Genomic DNA, 24326 nt, shown 5'->3' on the forward strand with positions numbered 1-24326 from the left:
GCTCACGCCTGTAATCCCAGCACTTTGGGAGGCCGAGACGGGTGGATCACGAGGTCAAGAGATCGAGACCATCCTGGTCAACATGGTGAAATCCCATCTCTACTAAAAACACAAAAAATTAGCTGGGCATGGTGGCGTGTGCCTGTAATCCCAGCTACTCAGGAGGCTGAGGCAGGAGAATTGCCTGAACCCAGGAGGCGGAGGTTGCAGTGAGCCAAGATAGCGCCACTGCACTCCAGCCTGGGTAACAAGAGCAAAACTCCATCTCAAAAAAAAAAAAAAAATTAGCCGACAGTGGTAGCATGTGTTTGTAGTCCCAGCTACTCAGGAGGCTGAGGTAGGAGAATTAAATCCAGGAGACAGAAGTTGCAGTGAGCCAAGATCGTGCCACTGTACTCCAGCCTGGGCAACAGAGCAAGACCTCACCTCAAAAAAAAAAAAAAAGGAAAAGAAAAGAAAGAAGAGAGAAAGAACAGTAATAGACAAAGCCTGGTCCTGAAAACCAAAGTGGGTGATGATGGAGGCAGAGTGCTATGAGATGAAACTGGAAAGTAAGCAAGGACCAGATCATGTGGCATCTTACAGGCCAGGGTAAGGCTTCACTTTTTAAAATGCTATGAAAAGTCACTAAAGGAGTTTATACAAAAGAGAGATATAATCCAATTAAAATCGTTTTGAGACAGAGTCTTGCTCTGTTGCACAGGCTGGAGTGCAATGGCACGATCTTGGCTCACTGTAACCTCCGCCTCCTGGGTTCAAGTGATTCTCCTGCCTCAGCCTCCTGAATAGCTGGGATTAAAGGCATGTGCCACCACATCCAGCTAATTTTTGTATTTTTAGTAGAGATGGGGTTTTGACATGTTAGTCAGGCTGGTCTTGAACTCCTGACCTCATGATCTACCCACCTCGGCCTCCCAACGTGCTGGAATTACAGGCATGAGCTACCACGCCCAGCCTCCAATTAAATTTTTTTTTTTTTTTAAATCACCATGGCTATGTGGAAAATGGGTTGGACTGAAACAAACACAGTTTCAACTAGAATAGTAGCAGTGGAGAGGGAGAGAAGTGAATGGATTTGGTGTATTTTAAAGGAAAAATTGACAGGACTTACTATTTATTGCGGAGAGGGAAGTTTCTGGTTTAAGTCAACATAGTATCATTTATTGAGAAGGGGATGACTGTGGAAAGAACAGATTTGGGTGAAATTTCGGTAAAGTCACATTAAGTCTGTGATAACTACAGATGTCAAATAGGAAGTTGAACGTATGTGGCTGAAGCCCTAAGCAGCCATCAGGGCTATTTACGCTTTCTATATGAATAAGGGCATTCTTAAGTTACAAAAATGGATAAGACTGCCTAGAGAAAAATATATAGAGAAAAGGGGAACTAAAAGCCATGAAAGATGCTACCATTCAGTGGCTGTGGGGACGAAAAACTGATAAAGGAAGTAAAGAGGTACAAGCAAGAGAAAATTTAGGAGTGTGGTATTCTGGATCACAAGATGACAGAAAATATTTTATGGAGAAAATGGTCAACTGTTTGAAATGCAGATGAAAGATCAAATAGCATAAAGATTTGACAATGCTGGATCACAAATGACCTTGATAAAAAGTTTCCAGGGCCAGGCGTGGTGGTTCACGCCTGTAGTCCCAGCACTTTGGGAGGCAGAGGCAAGTGGATCACCTGAGGTCGGGAGTTTGAGATCAGCCTGGCCTACATGGAGAAACCCTGTCTCTACTAAAAACACAAAAAATTAGCCAGGCTTGATGGTGCATGCCTGTAATCTCAGTGCTCGTGAGGCTGAGGTAGGAGAATCACTTGAACCTGGGAGGCACAGGTAGTGGTGAGCTGACGTTGTGGTGAGCCAAGTTTGTACCACCACACTCCAGCCTGGGCAACAAGAGTAAAACTGTCTCAAAAAAAAAAAAGAAAAAGAAAAAAAAAATACCCCAACAGTTTCCGATGAGTACTTGGGAGGTGAAAAAGAGAGAAGTAGATCCCTCTCAAGATACATTGTTGTAAGACAAGCAGAGAAATGGGCTGGCAATAAGAGGGAATGTAAGGTCAAGAAAGGCTGTTTCTTTTTTAAAGAGAAAATATACTCATCTATGTTTATATGAGGAAAAGAATGAAGAGTCTGGAATTAATCCAAATGGAAATGGGGAGCTTACTCCAGAGTTTTAAGCAGGAAAATGACAGATTTGTACTTTGGAAATATTACTCTGATGTTAATGTGGAAAATGAGTAAGAAAAGGGGAGCAGGACCAGAAGCAGGGTAGTTAAGTGGTTGCTGCAGTAATCCAGTGAGAGACGATGGAGGTCTGAACTAAGGCAGTGGTAATGAAACTGGGAAAATTACAGTTTTTTTTTTTTTTTTTTTTTTTGAGATGGTGCCTCACTCTGTTACCCAGGCTGGACTGCAGTGGTGCCATTATGACTCACTGCAGGCTTGACCTCCCGAGCTCAAGTGATCCTCTCACTTCCCAAAATGTTGGGATTACAGGAAGGAACTATGACGCCCAGGAGAGGAAAGATTTTAAGGGTGCAGAATTGACTGAACAATTGGTGGAATGATTGGTCAAGAATGAAGAAGAAAAAGGAGGCAAGGAACCTCACAGATTTCTGACTTGGATAACTTGGTTGATGGTGGTATCTTTTACTTCTGAGATAGGTGACATGCTTTCTAAAGTTGGCAGCAAAAAGAAAATGTTGCTGCCTGGTAGACATTTCTCTTTAACTGTCCCATAGTAGATACCTGAAACAAAACACATCCAAACACATTAACTAGGAAGGGGCCAGATCCCCCATAACTCACCTTTCTAAAACTCACATTCAACTACTTACTGTCATAATATCCTTGATCGAAGAACAACAATCTACTCTATAATATCTGTGCAAACTTCTGTGCCTTTTCTCATATTACTTCCTGTATTCAAAATGGTTTTCCCAACCCCTGACCTTCCTAAATCCCTCCTCCCTTCAAATCAAATACTTTATTTTTCACCGTCCCCCAGCAGGGAAGTAATCCCTTCTACCTCTAAATCCAGAATACTTAATCTCTAGCACTTTTATAGCACTTAATGCCTCTGACCTTGAATTAATTATATTTATGGAGACTTATCTCTCTTATCAGCTTTGGCAGGGGCAGGATCTGTCTAACATATTTCTCTTCCACAGACACAAAGATGCTGTCAAATATGTTGAATATTTACACACATACAAACTAGGTATGACATCTTCAAAGCACTGTGTGCTACAGAATTTTATTTCCAAACATTTAACACGTCATTAAAGCTCTGGATTTGATTCCCAGCTGCCACTTACTTTAGTTGTATGACTTTAAGTTGACCAATTTCTTTATTTCCTTACCTGTAAAATTGGTGTAATAGTACCTACTTCAGGCTGACTGCGGTGGCTCATGCCTGAAATCTCAGCACTTTGGGAGGCCAAGGCAGGCAGATCACCTGAGGTGAGATCGGCCTGGCCAACATGGTGAAACCCCGTCTCTACTAAAAATACAAAAATTAGCTGGGCATGGTGGTGGGCACCTACAATCACAGCTACTCAGGGGGCTGGGACAGGAGAATTGCTTGAGCCTGGAAGGTGGAGGTTGTAGTGAGCAGAGATCACGTCACTGAACTCCAGTCTGAGTGACAGAACGATACAATAAAAAAAGTACCTACTTCATAGGGTTGTTGGGAGAATTAAATGAGATGATTTGCATGTGCTGCCCTTGAATTAATCAATAAATGTTACTTATTATAACTACAACCCACACGCCACATGTAGTATTATCAAATGCTTCAGTAAGAAGCTACAAGGTATAATAGAGAACATAAATTGGATATGACTGCTATTTATTATTTGTGAGATCTGGACAAGTTATTTGGTTTCTCTGAGCTTTAGTTTCATCACCTATAAAATGGGAATACTCCTTGTATTACAATGTTGTTTTATTAAATGAAATGATGGCACACAGTAAGAGCTAATTTACATTTCTAAGAACAAGACCTACAATTAAAGATCTTAACCAATAACAATATTTTACAGATGGCTCATTTTTCTGACTGAAATAAGCCCACATGTAGAAGTGACATAGTTTTTTCTCCAATATTAGTGTTTCTCAAAAGGATTTAATGGGCTGAGGGTTTCAGAAATCTTCACTATTAGTTGGTGAAACTCAGGTAAAGGTGAATAGATTAATTTACAATAAAGATGGGTTGATCATTGAATAATGAAACAAAGGGGAACAGAGAAAGTGGAAAACTGTAAAAGACAAGGACTAATGTTTATTTACAAGAAACAGGAAAATGCAGTAACTTTCCAGTACAAGCTGGAAAAAAGGGCAAGATACACACACATTACAAGCACTGAGTTCAACTTGGTAGTAACCCTAGGATAACTACAGTCCAGAAACAAGCTAAACAGCCAATCAAAATGTGTGCAGTTTCTAGAATTAGAATGTTAAGAGTTGGAATGATCACTTATCATTAACGAACACTAGCAGTACCAAAGGTTCTATAAAAATGGGTTTTGTAGGCAAATAAGCTTGGGAAACTTTTACAGCATATCAAACTACCAAAGATTCTCCCATGTATTATGGAAAAGAAACGTGCTTTTTTAATTTTTTTTTTTTTTTTTTTTTTTTTTTTTTTTGAGACAGGCTATCATCACTCTGTTACCCAGGCTGGAGAACAACAGTATGATCATAGCTCACTGTAACCTCGAACTTCTGGGCTCAAACGATCCTCCTCCCTCAGCCTCCCCAGTAGCTAGGAACACAGGTGCAATTAACCATGTTCAGCTATTTTTACTTTTAGAGACAGGGTCTTGCTATGCTTCCCAGGCTGGTTTCAAACTCCAGATCTTTATCAAGCAATCCCCTCATCTTTGTCTCCCAAAGTGCTGGAATTACAGGCTTGCGCCACTGTGCCCAGCCCTGCTCAGTTTTTTTAAACTGGTATTTCCTTACTTTGACCACAGAATCCTTTCAAAAAATAATACATATTAACATACTCAGGTCAAGAGGACATCCTTCTCATTTTATAAATATGAAAACCGACTCCCAGATAGGCTAAACAATGTGCTTAAGGTAGCAGAGAAAGCTACAATGGGAAAGGGGACTGAAATTCTTATTTGACTCTGTCCTACTCTTTTCTACTGGTATCTAGTGCTACACAAGAACTAAGACAAAAATGAGTGTTCCTAACATTAAAAGCAATTGTGGGCTAAACTAGGCCAGTGAAGGGAATTTCTGAGAACAGATTTTTGTTTTCCTTAAATAAACAGACCTAAATCCTTAAACGTGGTTCTACTTGAAAAAAAAAAAAAAAAAATACATGTTCTCATATTGCAGTGGCAGTGAAATAACTATCCTTACAGTCTGCCACTTTCTCTTTAATAAAATAGAATAGATAACAGAATAGAATAGATTCCTCCTTCCCTGCTTTTTTGCCCATTATGACTACAGTGTTAGCCACATGCTTGAATTGTACTCACTTGAATCTACCAGTACTCCTATAGTGATGCAACAGACCCTAATCTTAAAATAGGTTTTATGCACATTCATCTGGGAGATGTGGCCCAGTGCCAGGGACACTTAAAGTCACAGGATAATTTTGGTACATATTCTTGAACCACTATTTTACTAAAAGCTTTACTGGGGGAGGGGATTTCTGCATGAAAATAAATGAATGTATTATAAATCATAATACATAAGTTACATGAGTTTTAAGATAAAAAATGAGATGTCAAAGGAATTTCTGTAGTTATGGCAAGCTCCCTTGGATGATGTTTCCCTGGCCTCCCAAGGTTATGTCTACATTATTCTGTGACGAACATCACTGGATATATATTCCACAAGGATCTAATTTTAGTTCTTAACTGGAGCTGAAGGTCAGCCACCTAAATCTGATAGTCCTTAACTTCTGCCCTCTGTATATAGCACGTGTGTGTGTGGGGGGAACAAGAGGTTCATGTGTACATGCAGAAGATAAGGGTGGTATTAAATTCTAAAATAAGCTTACTATAATTGTAGTTGAGACAATGTTGTCAGTTTCACAAGACAAACCTATTCAAAAACTGTATTTCACAAAAAAACTAAATAGTTAATGACTTATTGCCAGAAATTTAAAATGTGCTATTAATAAAGGTTCTGGGAGGATTCTAGAGGTCAAATTTGGAATTCTTTATAAAAAGCTAAAATGGAGATCTTCTAAAATGAATACTCATGCCACTGAGTTCATGTAAAAGCTTAGTATTATATATACTTTGGGGCTTTTCCTACTTGTAATATGGGAGGCAATGGTAACTCTCATTTTTAAAAATTTTTTTTTCTTATTTTTTCTTCTTAATTTTCATTTTTTACTTAATGGGTACTGTCTCTATTAATGAGGCTGTATCTCACTTCCTAAATTTCACCTCTGACTTCCTTTCCTGCACATGTACATTTCTCAGTAATACAATCAATGTTATATTCTATATCATGGTGATCTGCCAAAAAAAAACCCTGAAGATAAAGTATTGAGAAACAATTATTAAATAAGTTTGGTTTAAATTTCTTTGCTAATTAGCAATCCTGAGAAAGACACATTATATCAAGAGTTCATTAACAGGAAAAAGCTTAGGTGTAAATGGAAGCTTATAAAACCTATCAGCTGTCCTTTCTTGACAAGAAAGGTTTTATAAGCTTCCATTTACAAGCCTCCATTTTAAGGGCAAAAATGAGTATATTAAAACTTTCTATTTCTCTTCAAACATAGTACCAGCCAACACTGCTTCTTTTACTACTGAAGTCTATTTTTCAGAAAGCACTATCCTCCACTGCTCATGTGAAAATGTATTTTAGTCTTTAAAGTTAATACGCTGGCAAATAGAAGTATATTCATTTGTTTCGAATTAGAATTTACCAAATGAGAGAATATTATCTCATTTAATGTTTAGTGAGTTCTTGGCACAAGCTATCGTTTGATTATACAGTACATTAACAGGGCTGCAAGATGAACATTGTTACAATAACATATACCTCATATCTTTATGGCTGATATAAATCCTGGTCCTATAACAGCCCTTCTGCTTCTTTGCCTTTTTCAGTGAATCAAATTCTTGCCTATATACAATCTCTTTGGAGTTTCCTTACTTTGTCTCCAATGCCATCTACTCCTCAACACTCAATTACTCACTCTGAACTAGTTTCTCTATCTTTGAATCCCTGGTTCTCAGCTCTAATAGCCAAAGCATGTATAAAAGATAGTCAGAGACTCTGATGGTAAGCTAATATATGGACTGTATGTTTGTCTCCCATGCCCCCAGATTCATATGTGAAAGCTCTAACCCACAATGTTGTAATATTAATATATTGAGATGGGGCTTTTGAGCAGTGATATGGTTTGGATCTGTGTCTCCACCCAATCTCATGTTGAAATGTAATCCCTGGTGCTGGAGATGAGAAGTACATGTTGGGAAGTGAGAGGTGACTGGGTCATGGGGGCAGATTTTCCCCTTGGTACTGTCCTGAGTTCTCGTGAGATCTGGCTGTTTAAAAGTGTGTAACACCTCCCCTTCTCTCTCTCTTCCTCCTGCTCAGCCACATTAAGTGCTTCACTCCTGCTTTGCCTTCTGCCATGACTAAAAGCTTCCTAAGGCTTTCCCAGAAACAGATGCTGCCTTGCTTCCTGTAGAGCCTGTAGAACTGTGAGCCTATTAAAACTCTTTTCTTTATAAATTATCCAGTCTCAGTTATTTCTTTATAGCAGTGAAAGAACAAGTAAATACAGAGGTAACTGGGGTTAGGTGAAGTCATGGGGGTAGGGCCCTGGTCTCGGGAGATTACTTCCCTTTTAAGAGACACCAAGAGCTTGTGTTCTTGCTGTGTAAATATATATAAGCACAGAGTGACACACCAGCTGCTCACAAGCTAGGAGAAGAGGCTTCAGAAGGAAACCTACCTTGACAGCACCTTGATCTCGGCTTCCCAGCCTTCAGAACTGTGAGAAATAAATTTCTGTCCTTTAAGCCATACAGTCTATGGTATTCTGACAGCTCAAGCAGACTAAGATAGCAGGGAATAGGGGGGAAAGAGGGAAGTTAAGTTGTCTCAATGAGACAGCTGTGTGATTTTAGAGGTCTTCAAAGGCACAGGAACACATTAATAACATAGCAGAAAAAGCACAGAAACAAAGTATGTGGGTTCTTTCTAGTCCCTAGTTCTATTTTCCGAACTTGGATCTGGAGTAAACTGACCTCTCTGAAACTAAATTTCCTTATTTGTAAGACAGAAATATGTCTATCTCACAGGTTTATGGTAATTATTTATATAGACAGCATATAGAGAAATCTTGTTATGAAGTTTAAGACATCTTATACATGACTTAATTGAAACAGTACAGTTGAAGTAAAAGAAAGCACCTGGATTTAAACACTAGCTGTGTTCTGCCCCTGTGGCTAGGTAATCTTGGGCAAATTTCTTGAAATCACTCTAAATAAATAGAGATAACAACTAGGGCTTATAAATATGAAATGAGATAATGTCTTAAAAACCTCTAGCACAGTGCTTGGCATAGAGTAGGAGGTTGATGCACATTACATCATAAAGACGGCCAGATAGACAAACAGATAAAGAAACACTAACAAGCACATTCTATTCAAGCAAAATACTGCTAGGAATATTTTTGTTTACAAGTGTTTGCCTTTTAATGAAACGGCAAAGCCACCTGAGAAAGGGAAGTAGTGATGTTATAAAAAATAACACTGCAATTTTTCCATTAATTCTATAGATTCTACAGTGTCCATTACTGAGCACCTATGTATACCACTCTGATATAGGAACATATCTGAAAATGTTCCCAATTTAAAATATAAGTGCGTGCTAATTGTTCAAGAGAAATATATTCTAACTTAGCGATAAGATGTCTATTGGGGTTAGTGAGCAATAAAAGAACATGACTCCAAGTAGTTTATAGTATTAGGGAGGTTGGACATACGTAAAATGAATAAGAAATGCTAACTGTCAATATACAGCAATTTAAGCTATGTGCTAAAAGACTGAAGGAATAAACTATAGGGAATTTTGCCAGAGAAAGCTTTTGGATAAATATGTTGGGCAGTAAGTGGCAGAAAAAAATAATAAAGACTAACAGGCAGAAAAGAGGTGGGAAGCTAAGTCAAACGATGGACAACAGCAGCAAAAAGGAATATGGGTAAAGTAGGACAAGCAAAGCAGGTTTAGAGTTCATGTAAGTAAAAGCCTTCTAACAGAGCCATCTAAAAAATGAAACAAAACTATAGTGGCTGCTGTAAGCTTTCCATTACTGAAAGTATTCAGTCAGGGTGATGACCCTTAGTATAGGATGCCTTAGAAGAAATTGTACTGTACTGGTAAACACTGTGGGTCCCTTACTACAATGTGAGGACAAACCCTTCAAAAACGATCACTGAAGTCAGAAAAGAAGACAGAAGACCTGGTTTGAGTTCTAGCTATTCTGCTCATTAACTCTGACCCTGGGTAAGTCAACCTCTAGTTTTTTTCTTTTTTTTCTTTTTTTGAGACGGAGTTCCGCTCTTGTTACCCAGGCCGGACTGCAATGGCGCAATCTGGGCTCACCGCAACCTCCGCCTCCTGGGTTCAAGCAATTCTCCTGCCTCAGCCTCCCGAGTAGCTGGGACTACAGGCATGTGCCACCATACCCAGCTAATTTTTGTATTTTTAGTAGAGACGGAGTTTCACCATGTTGACCAGATGGTCTCAATCTCTTGACCTCGTGATCCACCCGTCTCAGCCTCCCAAAGTGCTGGGATTATAGGCGTGAGCCACCGCACCCAGCCTTGATTTTTTTTTAATCTACAAATCGAGGAGTTGAGAACGGTGGAAATATCTGGTCAGCCAAGAACTTTCAGGTCCCTATGAGTTTTCCACGCATCAAAGATGTACAAATTTCTGCACTTTCCTCAGCATATGATCAAAATTTGAAAGGTTTACTGAGAAAAGAAAACCTTACATTTTTGATGACAAAAAATCAATCCGAGACATAAAAAAAAAAAAAAAATCCACTATATGCCTAAGTGTTGTAAGTCCAGCACTACACAGATACCTTCTTCACTGGTAATTCTATTCAGTCACTTACACTGGCAAGCATGATCTTGTTTTCTGTCAATGCTATAACTAGTTTAATGTCAAAGCTTTATGTTCTCCATCAAATCTTACATTTCAGATGCCTAAAATCAGAAAATGAATAGAATCAATTCATAAATTACACAACAGGAATATCCAATTATTAATGAGTGGCAATATGGTTTAGCACATGGGTCATGGAGCCAGGCTGCCTAAGTTCGAATCATGGCCTCCAACTTCATTAGTTTAGGCAAGTAATTTCTCTGCGTGCCTTTGTTTCCTCATCTGTAAAATAAGCAAAAGAATTCTACCTAGTATAGCTTTGTCGTAAGGACTGAATGCTAATACCCAACAGTACTTGGAATGATGATGGGCATACAGAATACATTATCTACTAGTACTTATTTTTAAAATAGCTTGAGTTATAAATCACATATTGTAAAGTTCAACTTGTTAAAGCATGCAATTCATTGGTTTTTACTATATTCACACTTGTGCTAACATCCTATCTAATTTTAAAACATTCTCATCACTCCCAGAAGAAACTCCAATTCCTATGAGCAGTAACTCCTGTTTCTCTCTTCCTCCAGCCCCTGGCAACCATGAATCTACTTTGTCACCATAAATCTGCCTATTTTTAAATTTTGAGTTAATAAGATCATATGATCTATGGCCTTTTGTGTCTGGCATCTTTCATGTAGCATGTTTTCAAAGTTCATCCATGTTGTAGCAGCATCAGTTAGTTTACTCCTTTTTATGGTCAAATATTTCATTGTATAGATATAACACATTTTATTTATCCACTCACCAGGTGACAGGCATTTGGGTTGTTTACATCTTTTGACTTTTATGAATAATGCCATGAATATTTGTTTGCAAGTTTTCATGTGGACATTTATTTCCATGTCTCTTGAGTAGACACCTAGGAGAACAACTGCTGGGTCATATGCTAATTATTCAGCTTTTTGAGGATCTGCCAGACTGTTTTCCAGAGTGTTGCACCATTCTACACTCCCACCAGCAGTGTATGGGGAATTTGCTTTCTTCCAGTTCTTGTCAACACTTGTTATTATCTTACTTTTTTGTTCTATCCATCCTAGTGGGTATGAAGTGATATTTTATGGTGGTTTTGATTTGCATTTCCCTGATGACTAATGATGTCAAGTATCTTTACTGACCATTTGTATATCTTCTTTGGAAAAGTGTCTAGTCAGATCATTTGCCCATTTTAAGACTGAACTGCCTCTGAGTTGTAAGAGTTACTTATACAGTCTAGATACATGTCTTTTATCAGATAGGATTTGCAAATATTTACTCCCATTCTGTGGGTTGTCTTTTTACTTTCATGATACTATCCTTCAAAGCACAAGTATTTAACTTTGATGAAATCCAATTCATGTATTTTTTTCTTTTATTATTTGTGTTTTGGGTCTTATCTCTAAGAATCCACTGCCAAATCCAGGGATGTGAAGATTTACCTTTAGGTTTTCTAAGAGTTTTATGACTTTAATGCTTACATTGGGTCTGTGGTTCATTTAGAGTTAATTTTTATTTTTATTTATTTAATTTTTTCTAGCCTGCCAGGCTACATGGAGTTAATTTTTATATACAGCATGAAGTGAGAATCCAGCTGTATTCTTTTACATGTGGCTATTTAAGTGTCACAGCACCAACTGTTAACATCTACATTTATCCTCATGCCAATACCAGCTTCCTTATTACTGCTTTGTAGTAATTTTTGTTTGTTTGTTTTAGAGATGTGGAGGGGTGCATCTCACTATTTTGCCCAGGCTGGTCTCAAAATCCTGAGCTCAAGAGATCCTCCCACGTTGGCCTCCCAAAATGCTTGAATTATGGGCGTGAGCCACTTCTCCTGGCCCTGTAGTAAATTTTAAAATCAGGAATTGTGAATCTTCTGAGCTGCTTCTTCCTTTCAAGACTGTTTTGACTACTCTGTGTCTGTTGTAATTTCACATGAATTGTAGAACTAGCTTGTCAATTTCTACAAAGAAGCCACCTGGGCTTCTAAAAGGAATTGCATTAAATCTGTAGATGAAAGTGAGGAGTACTGACATTTTAGCAATAGTAAGTCTTCTAATCCATGACCATAGGATGTTTTTTTCATTTATTACGCTTCCCTAATTTCTTTTAACAATGTTTTACAGTTTTCGGAGTGTAGGTATGAGTTACGTCCTTAGTCATTGTTCTAGGACTTAGCATATATATCTTATGAGAATCAGCTCCAGATTTATACTAATTTAGTTCCAGTGAGATATAGAAACATTCCTGTATAGCACTACTAATACAGGAGTTAAGAAGAAATTACTTAGGCAGGTAGTGAGGGTATGGAAGCCCTCAGTAAGGTTTTTCTTTTAAGGAAAAGCAGCCCCAAATTATTTTCCTTTCTAACAAACAGCAGCCTGTAAAATCGAGATGCAGACACAAATGCTGGCAGTTGTGCCAATCATATTCAAGATGGCAGCTCCATCTTCCCTTCTCTTGGTCAGCCACATGTACATTAAGGAGCAGACAAGACAGTGCCAGCCAATGGGAAAGTTCATTTGCATAACAACATTAGGGTGGGGTGGCCAGCCTTCTCCACGTTATGTAAACATCATGCCTGATCGAATCACTCTGTGAGCTTTATGTAAATGAGACATCACCTCCTCAAATCTGACTATAAAATCTGGCACATTGGCTGCTGGCTCCTTTTTCCTCTCAGTAGTCCCCTCTCTCTCACTAGAGAGAAAGCTATTTTCCTTTCTCTTTCTTTTGCCTATTAAATGTCTGCTCCCAAACTCCGGTGTATGTCCACGTCCTAAATTTTCTTGGTATGAGATGACAATCCCCATGTATTTAACCCAGACAATGTAGCCACTTCACTACTCCCTTCCCCCTCTTTCTACAGTATTATTGTTATATATATATATACACCTATAAACATTACAAATCCAATAATACATTATTATAATTATTACTTTATAATTTTGTCTTTTAAAGAAGCTGGGAAAAGAAAGGAGAACAAGTATACATTTATAGCTTTTGTTGTATCAGCCTTCTTATTTATAATTTCTGGTTTTCTTGATTTGTTCTAGTGGATCCTAGTTACCATCTGGATTTGCTTCCTTAGTTCAATATAGCTTTGCTTCCATTCACCGTTGTGCTGTTTCTGGCAAGTGCATTACATTTCTCTATATTACTGACTGAATAATACATTATGTACATATTGTTTTATACAAATGCTTTTAAAATCAGCTAAGAGAAATGGGAGAAGAATTATGTATTTATACTGACTTTTACAATTACATAATCAGCTTTACCGGTACTCTTTATTTCTTCACGTGGATTTAAAGTACTGTTTAGGGTTACTTGCTTTCAATCTGAAGAACTTGTTTTAGTAACTCTTGTAAGGTGAGTCAGCTAGCAACAAATTCTTTCAGTTTTTTATCTGAAAATGTCTTTCTCTCCCCTGCACTGTTAAAAGATAGCTTTCTAGATACAGGATTCTTAGTTGAGGTTTCTTCTTTAAGCACTTTAAATATGTATCTCACTGACTTACATTTCTGATGGGAAGTCAGCTGTGAATCTTACTGACCTTCTCTTGTAGTGATGAGTCATGTTTCTCTTGCTGCTTTCAAGATTTTCTTCTTGTCTTTGGCTTTTAGCATTTTTACTATGGTGTATTTACACACCTCTTTGGGTTCACTGGAACTTCCAATGTGCGGATTTCCAATAAATTTGGAAAGTTTTAAGCCATTATTTCTTCAAATATATTTTTGTTCTACTCTCCCTTTCCTCTCCTTCTGGTATTCCCATTAGGTGTAGGTTGGTGTGTAAATGTTGTTCCACAATTCTCTAAGGTTCTTTTCATTTTTCTTTACTCTTTTTTCTGTTCTTTGCCTTGAATATTCTCTATTGCTATATCTTCAATTGTTTATTCCTCCTACCAGTTCAAATCTACTGTTGAGCCCCCCTTCAGTGAATTTTTATTTCAGCTATTGTATTTTATTCAACTCCAGAATCTTTATTTGGCTCTTTTTAAACATAATTTCTACCTCTGTATTGATTTCTCCATTTGATGTGACTTCATCACATCTGTTACTTCTTTAATCATGGTTTCCTTCAGTTCTCTGAATATATTTACAATGGCTACTTTGAAGTCTTCGTTAAATCCAACATCTGCTGACTCATACAGGCAGTTCTTGGTGACTGCTTTTATTCCCCCATGTGTAGATCATTCTTTCCTATTTATTTGAATGTCTCACAATATTTTTTGGAAACTGAACATCATCTAACAACTCTAGGTATTTGCACTACCACCACTCTCTCTAAGACTTGCTATTGTATTTGTTTATTTGTTTAGTGACTGGCTGAATTATCTTAGCAGTCTATTCTCCCTCTCCCTCCTCAAAGTGTGAAGCCCTAATGTTGCACCTTACGGGGCACACCATTGAGTATGCCCACAGTTGCACTGGGAGACAGTGGCTTTGGTAGGCCCCTCTGACTTTCTCCCTTCCTGACCACACACAGCTGTTACGTGTCACTAGTTGATGATTGACTGATCTATTGCCTTCAAAAATGTCCTGGGGCAAAAATTGCTCCACAAACAGATCCAATCTATTAACACTCTTTTGAGGGGATAGTTCCTCCAACTACCACTGTTCCCCTTTCTCTCTAGCAGTTTAGTCCAGTTATCCCTTTCCTCCTAGCAAAGTAGCTGGCCTTTGGGTTAACCTATATCTCCAATGACTGTGTCAATCTGCCCCTAAGTGCCTTTCACTACAACCTACACCCTTAGGCATGAGCTTCTCCATACTGTGCTGCAAATGAAGCCAGTTCCTTTGAGGACATATTCAGCATTCTCTTTTATAAGGCCTGCTTCTTCCCCTGGACAAAATTTCTGAGCCCTGGTGCTGATGCTGGGGGCAGAGACAATGGCATGCTTCTTTCTGTGTGATAACCCCACTTTAGGGCTGACAGCTCAACTGAAGTAAAGGTAGAGCAACCCTAGATCTCCTTGGTTTGCTTTTCCTGGGGTGGAACTATGTTCCACTACCAGGATGACTGTGGCCCCAGTATTCTCAGCAGTGTTACACCCAAGGTATAGCTGCCATCCCATAAGGAAGAGCAGGATGGAAGGAGGGAGGACCCACCATCTATACTCACCCAGAATTTAGTTTCAGCAACAGGTAGCTGGGGGCAGGATGAGAAATACTGAGATTCTGTCAGCATTTCTGACAGAAGGGAAATACTGATAGAGGGAAAGGGAACCCTATATTCTTCCCTGCACCAGTTTGGAGAAGTTTCTATCTCACTTAGCTAAAAGAGAGGGACAGAACAGGTGGTCTTCGTTCAAGTAACACAGACTTTCACTTTCCTTGCTTTTTTTTTCCTTAGAGATAGGGTCTCGCTCTGTCACCCATGTTGGAGTGCAGTTACGTGATCACAGCTCACCATAGCATCAGATTCCTAGACTCAAGCAATCCTCTCACCTCAAGCCACCTGAGTTGCTGGGATTACAAGCACGAGACACAGCACCTGGTCCACTTTTCTTACTGAGTTTTAGATTTTCTTAAATAGGTGTTTCTTCATTGACTGTATGCCTTTGGGACTATTTCCAGACTTTAAATGGTTCTTCTTAAAAATAATTTTTAGCAGTTCCATTAGGGAGCAGATCTATAGAGGTCCTCACACTGTCATGGCTGGAAGTGGAACTTCTTGATGAAATCTCTATTAGGAGAAAATGCACCTGAAACTCTAAAGTACATATCAGAGGTAGTATTCTTATTATCCCAGAGAGAAATCTTGAAAAGTGATCCAAAGATCATGTATAGATTGCCATACCTATGGCTTACTAAGTTAGGGCTGTCCTATCCTTGCTTTCTAGATTTACTCCTCTAATGCCATGGCAAAACATCTAAAACTAAAAGTGAAATTTGGAATGAAGTCTAAATTGATTTTTTGACCTATCAGGAGGCATTCATCCTTCCCTATGACACAACTCAGACCCTCTAAGTCAAGTCTTATGCCAGATTCTAGCTGGACAAGAACTTAAAAAAGTAAAAGGTTTAATGGAACAGAACAGAGGCCTCAGAAATAACATCACACATCTACAACCATCTGATCTTTGACAAACCTGACAAAAGCAATGAGGAAAGGATTCCCTATTTAATAAATGGTATTGGGAAAACTGGCTAGCCATATGCAGAAAGCTGAAACTGGATCCCCTCCTTACACCTTACACAAAAATTAACTCCAGATGGATTAAAGATTTAAACATAAGACCTATCAACATAAATACCCTAGAAGAAAACTTAGGCAATACCATTCAGGACATAGCCATGGGAAAGGGGACTTCATGACTAAAACACCAAAAGCTGTGACAACAAAAGACAAAACAGACAAATGGAATCTAATTAAAGAGCTTCTGTACAGCAAAAGAAAATATCATTAGAGTGAACCAGCAACCAACAGAATGGAAAAAAATTTTTGCAATCTACCCATCTGACAAAGGGCTAATATCCAGAATCTACAAAGAACTTAAACAAATTTACAGGAGGAAAACAACCAACCCCATCAAAAAGTGGGCAAAGGATAGGAACAGACATTTCTCAAAGGAAGACATTTAGGCAGCCAACAAACATGAAAAAAGTTCATCATCACTGGTCATTAGAGAAATGCAAATCAAAACCATATTGAGATACCATCTCATGCCAGTTAGAATGACAATCATTAAAAAATCAGTAGACAACAGATGCTGGAGAGGATGTGGAGAAATAGGAATGCTTTTATACTGCTGGTGGGAGTGTAAATTAGTTCAACCACTGTGGAAGAAAGTGTGATGATGCCTCAAGGATCTAGAAACAGAAATACCATTTGACCCAGCAATCCCATTTCTGGGCATATACCCAAAGAATTATAAATCATTCTATTATAAAGTCACATGTACACGTATGTGTATTGTGGCATTGTTCACAAGAGCAAAGACTTGGAACGAACCCAAATGCCTATCAATGATAGATTGGATAAAGAAAATGTGGCACATATATACCATGGAATACTATACAACCATAAAAAGGATGAGTTCATGTCCTTTGCAGGGACATGGATAAAGCTGGAAACTCATTCTCAGCAAACTGACGTAAGAACAGAAAACCAAACACTGCACGTTCTCACTCGTAAGTGGCTGTTGAACAATGAGAATACATGGACACAGGGAGGGGGATATCACACACCAGGGCCTGTCAGGGGATGGGGGGTTGGGGAGGGATAGCAGCAGGTGGGGGGATAGGGGAGGGAGAGCATTAGGAGAAATACCTAAGCAAACCACCATAGCACGTGTATACCTATGTAACAAACTTGCATGTTCTACACATGGACCCCAGAACTTAAAGTATAATAAAAAATAAAAATAATAATAAAAGGTTTAGATATACTTTAGGTATTACGTGCAATTATTTTAAAGAGACCAAGATGCTGAAAATTATTGGTTTCTAAGTGAGAACTGTACTTGCACCATGTATCAAAATATTACCTCAAGCAAAGACATAAAATAAATATTGAGTCAAATTTGCAAAGCATACAAAGCTTATTTTGTTTTAGTAAAAACAGGAGTGTGACAATTTCAAACGACCAAAATAAGGACAAAGGACTTTTAGAACAAGCACCTATTCCTCAAGCTATTCCCAAGCATAGAGTCACAGTCTAGGATTGATGATTCTATTTTGGCACATATTTCTTGGGGGAGATCTAATATAGAAATTTACCCATTGATTTTCTATAGTCTACAATGGCCAGCTTCAGCACACATCTGTAATTGAGAAAGTGCCAAACCAAACACCCTGGATAAAAAGCCAATTTAGGAACCAAGGCCTAACACAAGGCCAGGAATATAGGATTTACGAAAAAATATTTGTGAATTACAGAGATCTCTAATATGCTAAATACATTCATATCTGGGGGAAAAAAAGAAAAAAGTATGTGAAATGGCAGAATGGAGTGTCAGGATGGCCGAGTGGTCTCAGGCGCCAGATTCAAGGTGAGAAATGGCAGAATGAACTTTTGGTTTATACAGATTTATTTCACTCCATACACTGGCTCTGCAGATAATACTACTGTACACTCAGTAAGTTTTTTATGCTCCCCTAAAAGGAATATGTAAGATAATCAAGAAAGTCAATTTTAGAGAAAATACAAGAGTTGAAAAAAGAAGTATTAGTCCTTTGCTCATGACTCCAATCATACTACTATAAAAGAGTATATTGTTATCATTATATAATGAACCTATTCTTATATCATTATAATCTATTATAATGTAAAAGAAAAGTATAAAAAAACAGAAAAGAAAAAGAAAAATATCCACAGCTATTCAGGTAGCTGCCATTTGGTAATTCTCCTTGTCATCATTTTTTCTTTGCGTAGTTTTTAACAGTTTTATGTGGCTGTGATCATACTGCATGCATACTTTGTATCAAGCTTTTTAGGTGAACAATGTGAGATGTGCTTGGGATTCTGCTTTATAGCTAAAATAATAAAAAACACAAAACCAAACAATATGTACAAGTCACAGGAATTCTGGCCTCCAACTCACTCTCCAAGTTCTCTTCATTCATTAACGAGCACTTATCACAGGTGCCTATTTTGCTGATAATAAGAAGTAAGCCAGAGTTCTTGTCCTCAAAGAGCTTGTAATTTCAATTTGGCAATTACCCTACGGCTTCACAGAAATATGAGCTTACTGTGTGAGTTTGAAGATAGTGAAATATGCTTGATATTTGGCTACTTTTAACTTCACGCTTTTGAGGAAAATTACTATATACACAAAGATTTGTCTCAGACAACTGAAATTTTCCGTATTTGACAAGGTTGCATTCTTACATGTGAAAGAGTTGGAAATCTTTTAATCATTTCATAATGTCTCTTTCAAAACTTATTGCTATTAGTACTCTTTATTGGTTTTGAGGTCAGTTTTGTTTCAAAGCTTTTTGTTTAAGAGCTTTCATTTCCTCAACATGTAAATTTTCAGATTATTCATCATATCCTCCCACCAGTCCCACATATTTGCATGGCATAACATATTTGTTTATGTGCTGGTAGATAATCATAGCCTACCAATTAAGGTAGAGAATACAAAGTAAATGCTTCAATAAGCACAGGTGCTTATGTCTAAGTATACAATGATCCACATGCACCTGGAACTATTTGCATCATACCCACAAACATTAGCCCTTGTATCTGACTTTACTTCTCTAGAAAAATTTAAGCACTCCTAGTTGGTACTTTCCTTTACTATCTTCCAACTTAAGTCTAGTTACCTAAATGTTTTCTCAAGGTATGAAATGAAAGAAAACAAGGTACTGGATCATAAATTCAAGCCTTCTGAAATATACCTCAAATGGTAATAAGAGGGAGCCATGGAGCCGGGCGCGGTGGCTCAAGCCTGTAATCCCAGCACTTTGGGAGGCCGAGGCGGGTGGATCACAAGGTCGAAAGATCGAGACCATCCTGGTCAACATGGTGAAACCCCGTCTCTACTAAAAATACAAAAAAATTAGCTGGGCATGGTGGCACATGCCTGTAATCCCAGCTACTCAGGAGGCTGAGGCAGGAGAATTGCCTGAGCCCAGGAGGCGGAGGTTGCGGTGAGCCGAGATCGCGCCATTGCACTCCAGCCTGGGTAACAAGAGCGAAACTCCGTCTCAAAAAAAAAAAAAAAAAAAAAAAAAAAAAAAAAAAAGAGGGAGCCATGGAGCAGTGAGCGGTAAAGGAGGTGCACATAATAGACAATCTGCTCTCTATCTGAGGCTCAACCACTAACTAGTGGTGTGTTAGCAAGCTGTCATTCAGATGAGCCTGTTTCCTTATCCATAAAATAAGAATCGTGATATTCTTACCATATTTACAGCACTACCAGTGAGAAGCAAATCTTTGTAAAACTACAAAATACTACACAAGTCTCAGGATCATAAATGTATGATTATCTCCTAAAAAGCACAATATAATCAGGTTTTCTTTTTGAAGGGCACTGCTCCCTTACACTTACTTCTAAGGTGTCGCAAGGTTTTCCATATAAGAGGAGTGTAGTGTTTTTCAAAGAAATAGCAATGTAGTTTACCAAAAAAGGTCCTGCTGTTACTAAGCAGTTGCTGGCAGAAAGCTACAAAAACACATTTAGGAAAGAGAACTAGGGAAGTGATATGGTTTGGTTCTGTGTCCCCACCCAAATCTCATCTTGAATTGTACTCCCATAATTCCCACGATGTGGGCAGCACCTGGTGGGAGATCATTTGAATCACGGGGAGGTTTCCCCCATACTGTTCTCATGGTAATAATGAGTAAGTCTCATAAGAGCTGATGGGTTTATCACATTCTCTCTGGCTGCCACCATGTAAGTTTTGCCTCCCACCGTAATTTTGAGGCCTCCATAGCCATGTGGAATTTTAAGTCCAATTAAACTGCTTTTTCTTCCTGGTCTCAGGTATACCTTTATCAGCAGTGTGAAAACTGTTTAATACGGTAAGTTGGTACCAGTACAGTGGGGTGTTGCTGAAAACATACCCAAAAATGTGGAAGCAACTTTGGTATCAGGCAGAGGTTGCAACAGTTTGGAGGGCTCAGAAGAAGACAGGAAATATGGGACAGTCTGGAACCTCCTAGAGACTTGTTGAATGGGTTTGACAAAACGGCTGATAGTAATATGAACAATAAGGTCCAGGCTGAGGTGGTCTCAGATGGAGATTAGAAACTTGCTGGGAACTGGAGCATTGCCCAGGCTAGAGTGCAGTGGCATGATCATAGTCCACTGTAACACTCCTGTGCTTAAGCGATCCTCCCACCTCAGCCTCCTGAGAGTTTTAGAATTTTACTGCCCTGATGGATTTCAGACTTGCATGGGCCCTGTAACCCCACTGTTTTGGCCCAACTTCTCCCATATCTAGGAAGTAACTAGTTTGCTTTTGATTTTACAGGCTCATAGGTGGAAGGGACTTGCCTTGTCTGAGACGAGACTTTGAACTGTGGACTTTTGGGTTAACGCTGAAATGAGTTAAGACTTTGGGGGACTGTTTGGAAGGCATAATTGGTTTTGAAATATGAGAACATGAGATTTGGAGAAGCCAGAGGTGGAATGATATGGTTTGGCTCTGTGTCCCCACGCAAATCTCATCATGAACTGTACTCCCATAATTCTCATGTGTTGTGGGAGGGGCATGGTGGGAGATAATTTGAATCATGGGGCAGTTTCCCCCATACTTTTCTCATGGTAGTGAATAAGTCTCACAAGATCTGATGGGTTTATCAGGGGTTTCTGCTTTTGCATCTTCCTCATTTTTCCCCTTGCCACTGCTATGTAAGCAGTGCCTTTCACCTCCCACCATGATTCTCAGGCCTCCCCAGCCATGTGCAATTCTAAGTCCAACCACATCTCTTTTTCTTCCCAGTCTCAGGTATGTCTTTATCAGTAGTGTGAAAACAAACTAATACAGGGGCATAACAAATTGGGCAGTAATGCAAGTTCCTTTTATTTTCTGAGTAGGCATAACGTACTGAAATGCCTATATTCTATGTGTCTCTCCATCAAGAACTTGAAAAGCTTATTAGGGTATAGATCCTTCTGAGCTGTCCAACAGTTCTGACGTTGAAGTCTAAAAAGAACCTTATGTATGAAAGAGTCACAAATGGTTTTAACCCCTGGACACTTAACAGAAATGGATTTGTTTGCCAATGTTTTCCCACTAATGAAGATTACCTAGCTAGGTCCCTAATGACATTTCTTTATAAGAGACCTCCCAGGAAGCAGAAACCTACAAACTATAACTGATAATAAGCACTATACAGTAGATACTCCCTCCAGAAATCTAAAACTAAGAAAAAGACAGTACTTTGAAAATGCTATTTTTCTACTACACTACTAGAAATATATTTTATTAATAACTATATAAGAAATTTCTGCCTTTCACCTGAAATTTATATAGCGTAAGAGATTCTGTCTTAATTTACTTCTTTTTACCAGTAAAAGCACTACTTTTTACTAGTAAAAGACTCTAATGTCAGATTTCTAAGGCAACATCAATCTATAGATACAGAATGGATTCTCCCAATTAAATTAAATAAATAGCAGCTGGCTTCCTAGCCTGAATATTTATCATGAGTTTGTCAAACAACATGTTCTTTTTAACACCTTGCTTTTTTTCCTCACTCTCTCATTAGCACATACAGCGAATCTCTCTCTCGTTTTACTACATCATAATATTCCATAATGTAAATGTGCCAGTTTCTTCAAACACTCCTTAAATGCTGGACACTCGTTGTTTCCAATCTTTTGCTACTGTATGCAATGTTTCAATTAATAACTCTGCTTACTTGGAGTTCAACCTATCTGCAGAACAGCCTTCTAAAAAAGACACTACTTGGTGAAAGAGTAAAATGCAACTGTAATTTTGGTAGACACTGCCAGTTTCTTCTCCGTAGGGATTGTGCTGTTCAGCACTCCCATCACACATATGGTTATTTATTTCTTGAAGACCATCTATAAAAATATATATTGGGCTGAACATAGTGGCTAACACCCATGATCCTAGGGCTGTGGGAGGATCTCACAAGGCCAGCCTAGGCAATAGAGAGCCTACAAAAAATTTAAAAATTAGCTAGGCATGGTGGCGCATACCTGAATTCCTAGCTACTCAGGAGGCTGAGGTGGGAGGATCGCTTAAGCACAGGAGTATTACAGTGGACTATGATCATGCCACTGCACTCTAGCCTGGGCAATGGAGCAAGATCCTGTCTCTAATTAATTTATACACTTTACACACACACACACACACACACACACACACACACACACACACGCACAGAGAGAGATATAAAATACACATACCTAGAGCTCACCTCCTAAAGTCTCACTCAGTAGATAAGAGGTTGGGCCTGAGCAGGCCTATTTTGAAAAAGCTCTCTAAAGCACATATCCGTGGTTGAGAATCCCTGTTCTAAAAGGTATTCTAGTCTTTGTTACATTGTTAATCCCAAAAAAAGTCAAGTTAAACCTCTAATCTACAAAATTTATACTTCATGGTCACTCATCCAATATTTTTTGAGTGCCTATTATGTGCTGGGCACTCCAAATGTCAAGTATATAAAGATACCAGTGTCTAACATCAACAGATAAATAATTAAGAAACAAGGCATAAATATTAATGTTAGAGATTTACATAGAGTATTATGAGACTATTGAAGAGGTACTTCACCTTAACTGGAATGTCAGAGGAGGCTTGTTGAAGGCGGTGCCCCTGAGGTGAGTAGGGATTCACCAGGTAAGAAAGAGAAGAGGGGTACAAGCGGGAGAGGGCATTCCAGGTAGAAAACAATATACTGCAAAGGTAGTAAGCAAGAAACAGAAGGGATGTGGATGTGTGCATAACTGGAAACATTTCCTATTCCTAAAACACAAAATACAAGGGAGAGAAAAGAAATAGGCTGCAAAAGTAGGCACAGATCAGATCACCGAGCACCTAGCATGCCCTGTTAAGAAGCTTAAACTTTATTCCACAGGCAAAGAAAGTCACTGAAGGGATAGATGAAGGGTTTTAAGGCTAAGGATGACATGGTCAGATTGCTATTTAAGATTTATGAATGCCAATCTACTAGAAAAGCATGTAACTGGAAAATGAAAGAACAGTCAGGAAACTGATGCAGTAATCAGATGTAAGCCTGAATTAGGGCAGAGGTTAAGGAGAAAATGAATGGAAGAAATCCGAAAAGGTAAAATGAGCAGGACACAGATATTAGATATGGGGATAGAGGTGAATGAAGGAATGATTTCAAGGCGCTGTCAAACCACTACTAGCAAAATACTGGATTTAAGCTATTTTTCTAGCAGCAGTGATAGGTTTACACTGATTCAGTCATACTATCTTATCTGGTTTTGGCGTTTCTGTGGCCAGGGATAGATGTACAGAATGTGGCAAGACACAAAGGCAGGGCCAGGCATGGTAGCTCACACCTGTAATCCCAGGATTTTGGGAGGTTAAGGCAGGAGGATCACGTAAGGCCAGAAGTTCAACAAACCAGCATGGACTATATGGTGAGACCTCTGTCTCTATAAAAAATTTAAAAATGGACATGGTGGTGTATATCTGTAGTTCTAACTACTCAGGCGGCTGAGGGAGGAGGACTTCTTGAGCCCAGGAGTCTGGGGTTACAGTGAGTCACTGCACTCCAGCCT

At 38.7% G+C, this 24326-nt stretch overlaps 1 protein-coding gene across 12 annotated transcripts in view; it reads right to left on the reverse strand.

Annotated features, from left to right (window-relative positions):
* RIC8B (RIC8 guanine nucleotide exchange factor B) overlaps positions 1 to 24326 on the reverse strand; it is a 116312-nt gene that overhangs the window by 82172 nt on the left and 9814 nt on the right. Inside the window, exon 1 of one of the 12 annotated variants that reach the window (XM_074402294.1) lies at positions 1112 to 6665. The exons of the other annotated variants lie outside the window; for them this stretch is intronic. The gene's annotated coding sequence lies outside the window, so the exon portion shown is untranslated. Of the gene's footprint in view, positions 1 to 1111; positions 6666 to 24326 lie in introns of those variants that run through there. 12 annotated transcript variants of the gene reach the window in all.

Source organism: Saimiri boliviensis, chromosome 7 (genome assembly GCF_048565385.1).
Source record: "Saimiri boliviensis isolate mSaiBol1 chromosome 7, mSaiBol1.pri, whole genome shotgun sequence".
In the NCBI taxonomy this organism is placed as follows: domain Eukaryota; kingdom Metazoa; phylum Chordata; class Mammalia; order Primates; family Cebidae; genus Saimiri; species Saimiri boliviensis.